General features: G+C 33.2%; 1 long non-coding RNA gene across 1 annotated transcript; it reads right to left on the bottom strand.

Annotated features, from left to right (window-relative positions):
• Positions 1-4641: 4641 nt before the first annotated feature.
• Positions 4642-9284, bottom strand: LOC308609610. The gene is made up of 2 exons (XR_014014318.1): positions 9197-9284; positions 4642-5602 (listed from the first exon to the last, which is right to left on the bottom strand). It is a non-coding gene; the product is annotated as an uncharacterized lncRNA (long non-coding RNA).
• Positions 9285-9695: the final 411 nt, after the last annotated feature.

Below are 9695 nucleotides of genomic sequence, written 5' to 3' on the forward strand. Positions count from 1 at the left end.
CTGTATAGCACAGGGAACTCTACTCAGTACTCTGTAATGACCTATATGGGAATAGAAACTAAAAAAGAGTGGATATATGTATATGTATAACAGACTCACTTTGCTGTACAGCAGAAACTAACACAACATTGTAAATCAACTATACTCCAAAAATTAATTAAAATATTTACATATATTCTATACAACTTATATATTAAGTATATATAATTTATATATATTTAGAGATTGCTCCATCAAAGACGTACAAATTATAATTATGATGAGATACCACTACATACCACTATAATGTCTAAAATTTAAAAAAACTGTTAATATCAAGTTTTGGCGTGGACCTAGAGAAACATGAATACATTGTTAATGGGCTTGTAGCATGAAAGCTTTAAAGTTAAATATACATTTACATATGACCAAGCAATTACCTAATAGTTCATACTTATCCAAGATATATGAAGTCTTAGGTCACACAAATTTGTTCACAAAAATGTGTAACACCATTATTCATAATAGGTAAAACTGGATATGACCAAAATATCCAAGATTATTTTTTAAACATCTTTATTGGAGTATAATTGCTTTACAGTGGTGTGTTAGTTCCTGCTTTATAACAAAGTGAATCAGTTATACATATACATATGTTCCCATATCTCATCCCTCTTGTGTCTCCCTCCCTCCCACCCTCCCCATCCCACCCCTCTAGGTGGTCACAAAACACCGAGCTGATTTTCCTGTGCTATGCGGCTGCTTCCCACTAGCTATCTATTTAACGTTTGGTAGTGTATATATGTCCATGTCACTCTCTCACTTTGTCACAGCTTACCCTTCCCCCTCCCTATATCCTCAAGTCCATTCTCTAGTAGGTCTGTGTCTTTATTCCCGTGTTACCCCTAGGTTGTTCATGACCTTTTTTCTTTCTTAGATTCCATATATATGTGTTAGCATATGGTATTTGTTTTTCTCTTTCTGACTTACTTCACTCTATATGACAGACTCTAGGTCCATCCACCTTATTACAAATACATCAATTTTGTTTCTTTTTATGGCTGAATAATATTCCATTGTATATATGTGCCACATCTTCTTTATCCATTCATCCGATGATGGACACTTACGTTGCTTCCATGTCCTGGCTATTGTAAATAGAGCTGCAGTGAACATTTTGGTACATGACTCTTTTTGAATTATGGTTTTCTTAGGGTATAGGCCCAGTACTGGGATTGCGGGGTCGTATGGTAGTTCTATTTTTAGTTTTTCAAGGAACCTCCATACAATTCTCCATCGTGGCTGTATCAATTTACATCCCCTCCAACAGTGCAATAGGGTTCCCTTTACTCCACACCCTCTCCAGCATTTATATGATACTGGCACAAAAACAGAAATATAGATCAATGGAACAGGATAGAAAGCCCAGAGATAAGCCCACACACATATGGTCACCTTATCTTTGATAAAGGAGGCAAGAATATACAGTGGAGAAAAGACAGCCTCTTCAATAAGTGGTGCTGGGAAAACTGGACAGGTACATGTAAAAGTATGAAATTAGAACACTCCCTGACACCATACACAAAAATAAACTCAAAATGGATTAAAGTCCTAAATGTAAAGCCAGACACAATCAAACTCCTAGAGGAAAACATATGCAGAACACTCTATGACATAAATCACAGCAAGATCCTTTTGGACCCACCTCCTAGAGAAATAAAAACAAAAATAAACAAATGGGACCTAATGAAACTTAAAAGCTTTTGCACAGCAAAGGAAACCATAAACAAGACGAAAAGACAACCCTCATAATGGGAGAAAATATTTGCAAATGAAGCAACTGACAAAGGATTTATCTCCCAAATTTAGATGCAGCTCATGCAGCTCAATATCAAAGAAACAAACAACCCAATCTAAAAATGGGCAAAAGACCTAAATAGACATTTCTCCAAAGAAGATATACAGTTTGCCAGCAAACACATGAAAGGATGCTCAACATCACTAATCATTAGAGAAATGCAAATCAAAACTACATTGAGGTATCACCTCACAATGGTCAGAATGGCCTTCATCAGAAAATCTCCAACAAGATTTATATGGGTGAGCCAGTTGTGGTATATCCATACAATGTCATATCATACAGCAGTAGAAGGATAGAATTATGAGGAATGCAACAAGGATGAATCTCAGAAACACTATGCTGAGAAAAAAGCTAGACACACAAGAGTATGTACTTTATGTTTCTGTTTATATGACTTTCTAGAAAAGGAAAAATGAATCTATGGCGACAGAAAACATATCAGCAGTTGCCTGTATCAAATATGGAGTAGAGAGTGACTGGAAAGAGGAAAGGGAAAACTGCAAAGGGGGTTAATAGGAAAATTGTCTACCTTGATGGAAACAGAGTTACAAAATATTTACATTTGTCAAAATTCATTAAAGTGGACATTCAAGTTAGTATATTTTTTATATTATACCACAATATATTTCTTTTAATAAAATAATTATGAAGAGTAGGTAAGTGGGCAAAGGACCTGAACGCCAGCTTTAGCTATGTTAGAGCTGTAAAATAAAAAAAAGATCAAGTTGCCCCTAATTTAAAAACCAAGAAAATGCATAGAAGTTGAGGAATAGAGATTTTAACTTATTTTAAGAGTGAGTTTTCTAACAATTAGAGCTTCCTAAAAATGAAATAAACTTATTTTGAGTTGGCAATTTCTTTCTCAGTGAGGACATTCAAGTACAAGATGACGATCATTTTTCAGGTATGTTGTAGAAGTGCCTTAGAGATTGAAATTTGCATTAACCAATATTTAAGATGATTCAATAACATCAGAAAATATGCTATATTTATATATGCTCTTTTATGGTAGAGTTATGTCTATAATGTTTTCTAAAATATCCTTTGAATTAATATTTCAATAGTAGTCTCCAGTGCTGCAAATGTAGGCCAGAAAGTTAGATCTGTGTACAGTCTATTTTTTAAGAAGCTTGTAATCTGGAAGAGAAGATAGACAAAAATGTTGTAGCAAAATGCAGTAAGTTTCATAATAGAGATATCCTCATGCTCTTATATGACATGGAAGCAGTGTCACATTCTTAATATGTCATCTTTTTCTGAAATACTTCAGTATTAATTTCTAACAATGATAATAATTAATTAAGGCATGCATTATTTACGGAGAGATACTAGTTATTCCTAAAATATTTGGAGATTGTTTTAACATGAAGGTATTTCTTAGAATACCTCCAGTAAAGTTCCAAAACGTGTCTTTCAAAGCCTAAATGTGTTTGTACAATCCTGATCACCTCAAGGAAAAATGTGAATGTTGCTGATTATCCACCATTTAAAGTTTTCTAGGCTTTGGCATTTTTCTGTAAGTATAAATAATTGACTATGAACTATGCAGAGAGTTGTTTTACCTGAATTTCTTTGAGATCCATCAGATGTGACCATTAAAATGAGCCAATCTCCTCCATTACAACTACTCACTGTGCAGGCTTCTAGTCAAGCATTGGTGGAGATAGTGCAGCTCGATTTAAATGTAAAATTCAAGGTAATGTAACTAAACAAGTTAGTCCTATCCTTTTCCCCTTACTTTCCCTTAGAGAGTTTTTGAAGTTAGGGATTTGTAAAATGAAAATATTAAACCAAATTTAATAGCAAAATGTCATTGATATCATTAGTGAAACCAAGACCAGTTTCCATTTACCCCAAAGTATAAATTGCCTATCTGAGAAGCAGTTCAAATTTAAGTCATGTCAGATTGGTGGTCTTTCTGAGTTTCAGTTTGGAACTCTTATTTGAAGTCATTGTTTCATTCAAGAGCATCTCAATATCAATAGCAGGTTTTCTACTTCAGCAAAAGCCTTGATGTACATCAGTGCCATTGGGTCCAGAGGATAGCCTCTTTGTACTTTTTTTCTCCCAGTCTCACTGCAATGTTAAAGTCACTGATATCACAGAGCACATTTCTAATCCTAACTATATGCCCTAATTTTGGCAGAAATCCACTCCTCCACTTTTATGCAATGTATTAACAACCAGAAATTTAATTGTATTTGTTGAGACTGTAATATCAACGTGAAGCATTCCTTTTTTGAAGCTCAAATTAACACTTGCTTTCCCCTTTGCAAGAAATACTTACTCCTTTACTCCCTTGTCCCCTTAGGCTACCTACGTCATACTTCAGTTAAGAAGACATTTCACAAGGGATGCCTTTCCTCATCTTTCCAGGTGAGAAAGGCTCCCTGTCCCATGGCTCATAGTACCCTGTCTATATTTACTACAATTAGTAATTATCCTTTAGACTGCAGGCTCTAAGAAATATGGACAATGCTTGCTTTTCCACACCTTGTATTACCAGCACCTAATGCAGTGCCTGGGACATAGTAGAAGTTCTATAAATATGTAATGATTGCTGAATGAATGAATGAATGAATGTGTTAGTAACAAGATAAATGCATAAATCGTATTTGTAAAGCACAATACAAAGTAATTTCATTAATATTAACCCACTTATTTGTACCTTCATACCCTTCTCTTCATTTATATATCTTAGAATTACTTTTAATTTTATCAGCAGGGATACAGGATTTAATGATGAAATTTTGATGAAATGTATTAGAAATATTTGTGAGTGAGTAAGCACTATGCCATGGTGAGAGAGAGAAAAAAAAAAGCTATTGCTATATTCTTGACTCAAGTCATACTCAATATTATTTGTTACATATTATATTACACACACAAATGCATTCTCACTGGCATGGTGTCACCTACATTATTATAATTTCCATTTCCTTCCCAATCCCTTTAAAGCCCATATCTGACCCTTAGACTTATTAAATTGCATTGTTTTAAACCACTTCTTCAATTTGTCAAGGTCATATTACGGTCATGTTGAATTTTGATCTTGACAAAGTATTAATCAGTCTTATCAACTAAAGAGAACTGTAAATGACTAAATCCACATGCTTTTCTATCATCCTAGACTTGATGAAAATATTAAATAGCCTCTGGCCCAGGATTGACCTCTACATATAAAACTACTGTCCACTTTGGTTGAGGAGGAACTATAAATGAGTTTCATTGTTCTACCTACTTTGTTTCCAATAAATAGGTCTCTGGTGCTGATCTATTTTTATAAATTTGTGAATGAATTCGATTTGTAATATTTTTATAATATTAATATTTAATGTCTGATTTCAAGTTGTGGATGAAAAAATGCTAACATCAATGAAAACTACTACTTGCCCAAATAGATTAATAATAGTAAGAACAGTTAAAGTAGATTTTAAATCTACTGTCATCTTTATTTACTTTCCTGAATTGTTCCCACTGTGCCACTTCCTTACTTTCTGAATATGACAGGTTCATGCATGACATCCTCCTCTAGATGCTGTGCCATTAAGAAATCTCACTGATTATAATAGGTGATCATCTATGATGGATAATAAATATACTTGTGCATTTTCAATCACAAATCCATGTCTTGCACACTGAAATGATTTTACTTGTTGCTTGATCACGGGGACTTCTTCCTCTGAATAAATAAGACTTGACTTTGCCTCTTTATGCAGTCATCTGTTCACAGTTCTGCCTCTCTCCAGTAGACTGTGTCTCCTTAAAGACAAATGAATATTCATTCATCTTTGATCCCCTTTGCTTAGCATGCATAGTAATTATTCAACAAATATTTGTTTAATAAGTTAAACACCAGTATGCTGTGAAGTAGGAAATCTGGAGATGTGAGTGGTCAAGATGGGGGGTGTGATTAAAGGACCCCTCTGAATTCTAAGAACAACATACTTAGGAGGGAATGCATGAATAATCAACGGGGCTGACTACTTGACAACTAGTATGTATTCAACTTTCAAATTCTATATTATAAGCATCCCTGAGTGTAATTTGAAATGGATAGACAGGAATTTTTATTTTATTTTTTCTAATGAGGAAGCAGTGTAGGTCTCTATTCTCATGGCTTCTGTTGCTTCCTATGAATATTTCTCCAATATCTTGACATAATTATTTTCAGGAAGCCAAGAGAGTCCAAAAGAAAATGACAAACAACAGAAATTGCTTTCATTTTCTAGTGTTTGGAAAAACATAAAAATAGGTTTAAGTTTTTCAAACATACTCAGATTTCATGAGATTTTACTTGGTTTATAATCAATATGATAAGATGCATATATATGTATATAGAATCATCATTCATTTTAAATTGGAAATAATGTGTATCCCCATGGCTGATTTGCAAACTGTCAATTATAAGAACCAAGCATATGTCCTCCTAAGTCTTTTGTAGTCCCATTTTAACACATTTTCTGAAAGTTATTTCACTTCAACCACTCTAGATACTTTCTAAAAAAACAATAGATGACTTTTTAAAATTTTCCTTTCAAAATGAAAATATTAAAATATGCTACAAATTGGTGCAATAATGGAAGCTACAACTTACCATGTAAGTTTGTTTGTAATTGAGCAAAATATGTTCCAATAATTTTTGCATTGTATTTGCCTTTCTCTCTGTAATTATTAACCCTTTTTCTTTCACTATGGAATGTGAACTTTGATTTCTCATCTTCAAATTTCCCTTTAAATACATTTCTACCCTTATTTTTCTTCCATCTGGAAGCTAAGTTTTCAAGAGAAAATTTGTTGCCACAAATATTGAATGTCTTCATATTACGAATAATTCTAATGCAACTACTTTGCATTTGGAAATGTGCCACTGTGTTTAGGAAGGCTAAACACATACTTTTGGGTAAGTTCAAAAAATATTACTCCAATGATTCAACCAAATGTATTTCAAGCATATTGATAAGAAATTTCAAACTAATTGTGTGTGACAGCCATCAATTAAAGACGTAAAATGAATGCCTGCTATTTTAAAACATAAAGCCAAGGAAAAGCTGTGCATAACTAGCATGTTCTGTAAAGATAATTGGCTCACTAACTAAATTCTAACAGCCCATTCACATTTCTAGATTTTAAATGAAGAATGGATGGAAATAGTAAGGAGAGCTCATTACCCAATACACATAAGCATGGGACAATTTTAATTTCTGCAGAGATGCCCATATTGTATGAAATCTTATTAATATTGTGATGGAATACAGTGAATCATGCTGTGAAAGAAGCACATATTTGTTGTACATGTGTTCACACACACACACACAAACACACAGATACACACACATTTCTTTTCTCTCCTCTCTATTCTCATTTCAGTCCCATTTTTCCTCTTCTTAGATAACTGGTATCATGAATTGAATATAAATACTTTGAATCCATGCTTGAACTTTTTACTATATGCAAATGAATCCATGAAAAACACGATTGCTTTGAGTTTTAAAAATTTATATACATGTCATCATGCCAAATATGTAATCTTAAAAATCATTTATCATGTATATAATTAATTATTTCGAGTGAAGTATTGCATTGCATCTTAAAAATAGTTTATATATGTCTTTTGTAAGCAGCATAAACTGGAATTTTTTAATTTATTTTTATTGTCTCTGTGTTCAAATGTATTGTGACTATTGATCTATTTCTCCTTTATTTTTCCATGTTTTATCCCTCCCGGTACTAACTTCGTTTAAACACATTTTTCATTCTCTTTTTATGGTCTCCCATTTTTATGAATCATATATGAAGTCTTCATTTTTAGTGTTTTCTGAAAAATTTGACATATATGTCTAACTTGAAAAAGTCTAAAACTAATTATCTCATCTTCCTCCTAAGCGGTTCATGGACCCCTCAATTTTAAATCTGATCTCCAGTATTTCAGTATATTATCTAGTGTTTTAATTTTACTTTGTACACACCCCCATTGGCTATTATTTTTTACACTCAACCGTTATTCAGATTCATTCCAACATTACAAATTTCTTTGCTGGTCACTGTTCAGTGCACCTTCCTACTTCTTTTTATGCTTATTTTCTTTCTTACTGAAGAACATTCTTTGTACAATGGTCTCCAATCTTGCCTAAAACACATGAGAATTATGTGAGAACTTTTTAAAGTTCCCATTATTGAAACACCGCCTAGATCACTTTGGTTAAAAAAAAAAAAAACTCCAAGTATTGGCTTCAGGCATCAGAATATTTTTTAATGCCTTCAGACAATTCCAATAGCTGCTGCTACTGCTTTAGTCATTTTGTTGCTGTTGTTGTTACAGTTTGTGGGTGGTAATTCCTCTTTGTCTATGAATGAAAATCTCTTTACTTCTTGTTCTTGAGTAGTTTTTTAAAATGAGGTGTAGAATTTTAATGTGGACAGCTATATGTGCTCAGTACTTTGAAGATATTATTCTATTGTTTTCCAGCATCTACCTGTTTTCTGATAAGACAACAGCATCTACCTGTTTTCTGATAAGACAACAGATATTTAAAGCCAGCCCTCAAAAACAAGGCTTATTATTTCCAGGGCCCCCTTGAATTTCTTGGTTTCAACTCCTCCTCACTATTCTAATGTTGAATTTGTTTTTTCTCCTTAAATCCTGAGACTGGGGATCCCCCCATTTTTTGTAAGCTTGTTCATTTTCTTTTTATGTGTTGCTACATGTAAAAGCAACATATAAAAGAAAACACAAGTATAACAAACTGTGTGTTCAGATTGGAAGAAAGGATTCTCAATATCAGTTCAGCCTATCCTATTGACTGAAAGCATTTACCTTGTTTCTTTTACAACTAACTTGAATATTATGAGTCTTACATCTAATATACAGTACTCTTCACCCTTCTTGGAACGTCTATGCTCAATAAGGACATTAGTTGATTTGTCACTAATATTGCTTTCCCTACATGTGAGTGCATTCAGAGTTCTATCCTGTCCCATATACATAGCATAATCTTATATTTTGTATCTAAGTGGCATCAGTTTTCCTTTTTTTTTTTTTTTTTTGATTTACTTTTAAGGTTTACTTTTAGCAGGACTGTACTGAAACACTCTTACACCTTAATAGATCTGATTGTCTGGACTTAAAATAATAGATTTCTCTATCACAGGGGCATTTGTCTGTACAGATACTGATTTCTGTTCTCTGCACATGTTTTCATGTTATATGCCCAGTGTAATATGAAGCGAGTTAATTTATTGTGTTGCATATAGTAAAGAATCCAGCAGAATAATGTTATTTAGGTTTTTTTTTTCATTATTTCTATGAATAACAACAACATCAACAATAATAGTAATAGAAAAGATAATTTCTACCTACAGCAAGTCTCAGTTTTTTCTTAAATGCAGTAGGAGGCCCTTCACACTCTATTTGTCAGATTGGCTTCAGGTTTTCATATTGTTGGCTAGAAGACAGATAAAGGGGATTATGGACAGAACTGAGCCTGGTTTCTGCTAATATCCAACTTGAATTCTTTCAAGGGTTGCAAAATATGATTCAAGTATTTCACAGGCCTTTATAACCTTTGTCATCTGTCTGGTATATGTGCTATCATGGGTGGATTTGGAACTGACATTTTATATCTCTGATCTCAACTGTATAAATATTTGTTTAGACTGACTATCAACATAGAACACAGACATTCTCTTCTGATGTATGGATGATAGAATAGTCCTTAACTGGGCCCCTAAGGATGGGGCAGGCACAAACTAACAGAGGGCAATGAGGCAAATTTTCAATGAACTCAGATTTTATATTTTCCTTTAGGTAAAAGAGTGGTTGCTTCTATACCAAAAAACTATTTCTTATAATTTG

This window comes from Mesoplodon bidens (genome assembly GCF_964165515.1).
Source record: "Mesoplodon bidens genome assembly, chromosome: Y".
NCBI classification, from domain to species: Eukaryota; Metazoa; Chordata; class Mammalia; order Artiodactyla; family Ziphiidae; genus Mesoplodon; species Mesoplodon bidens.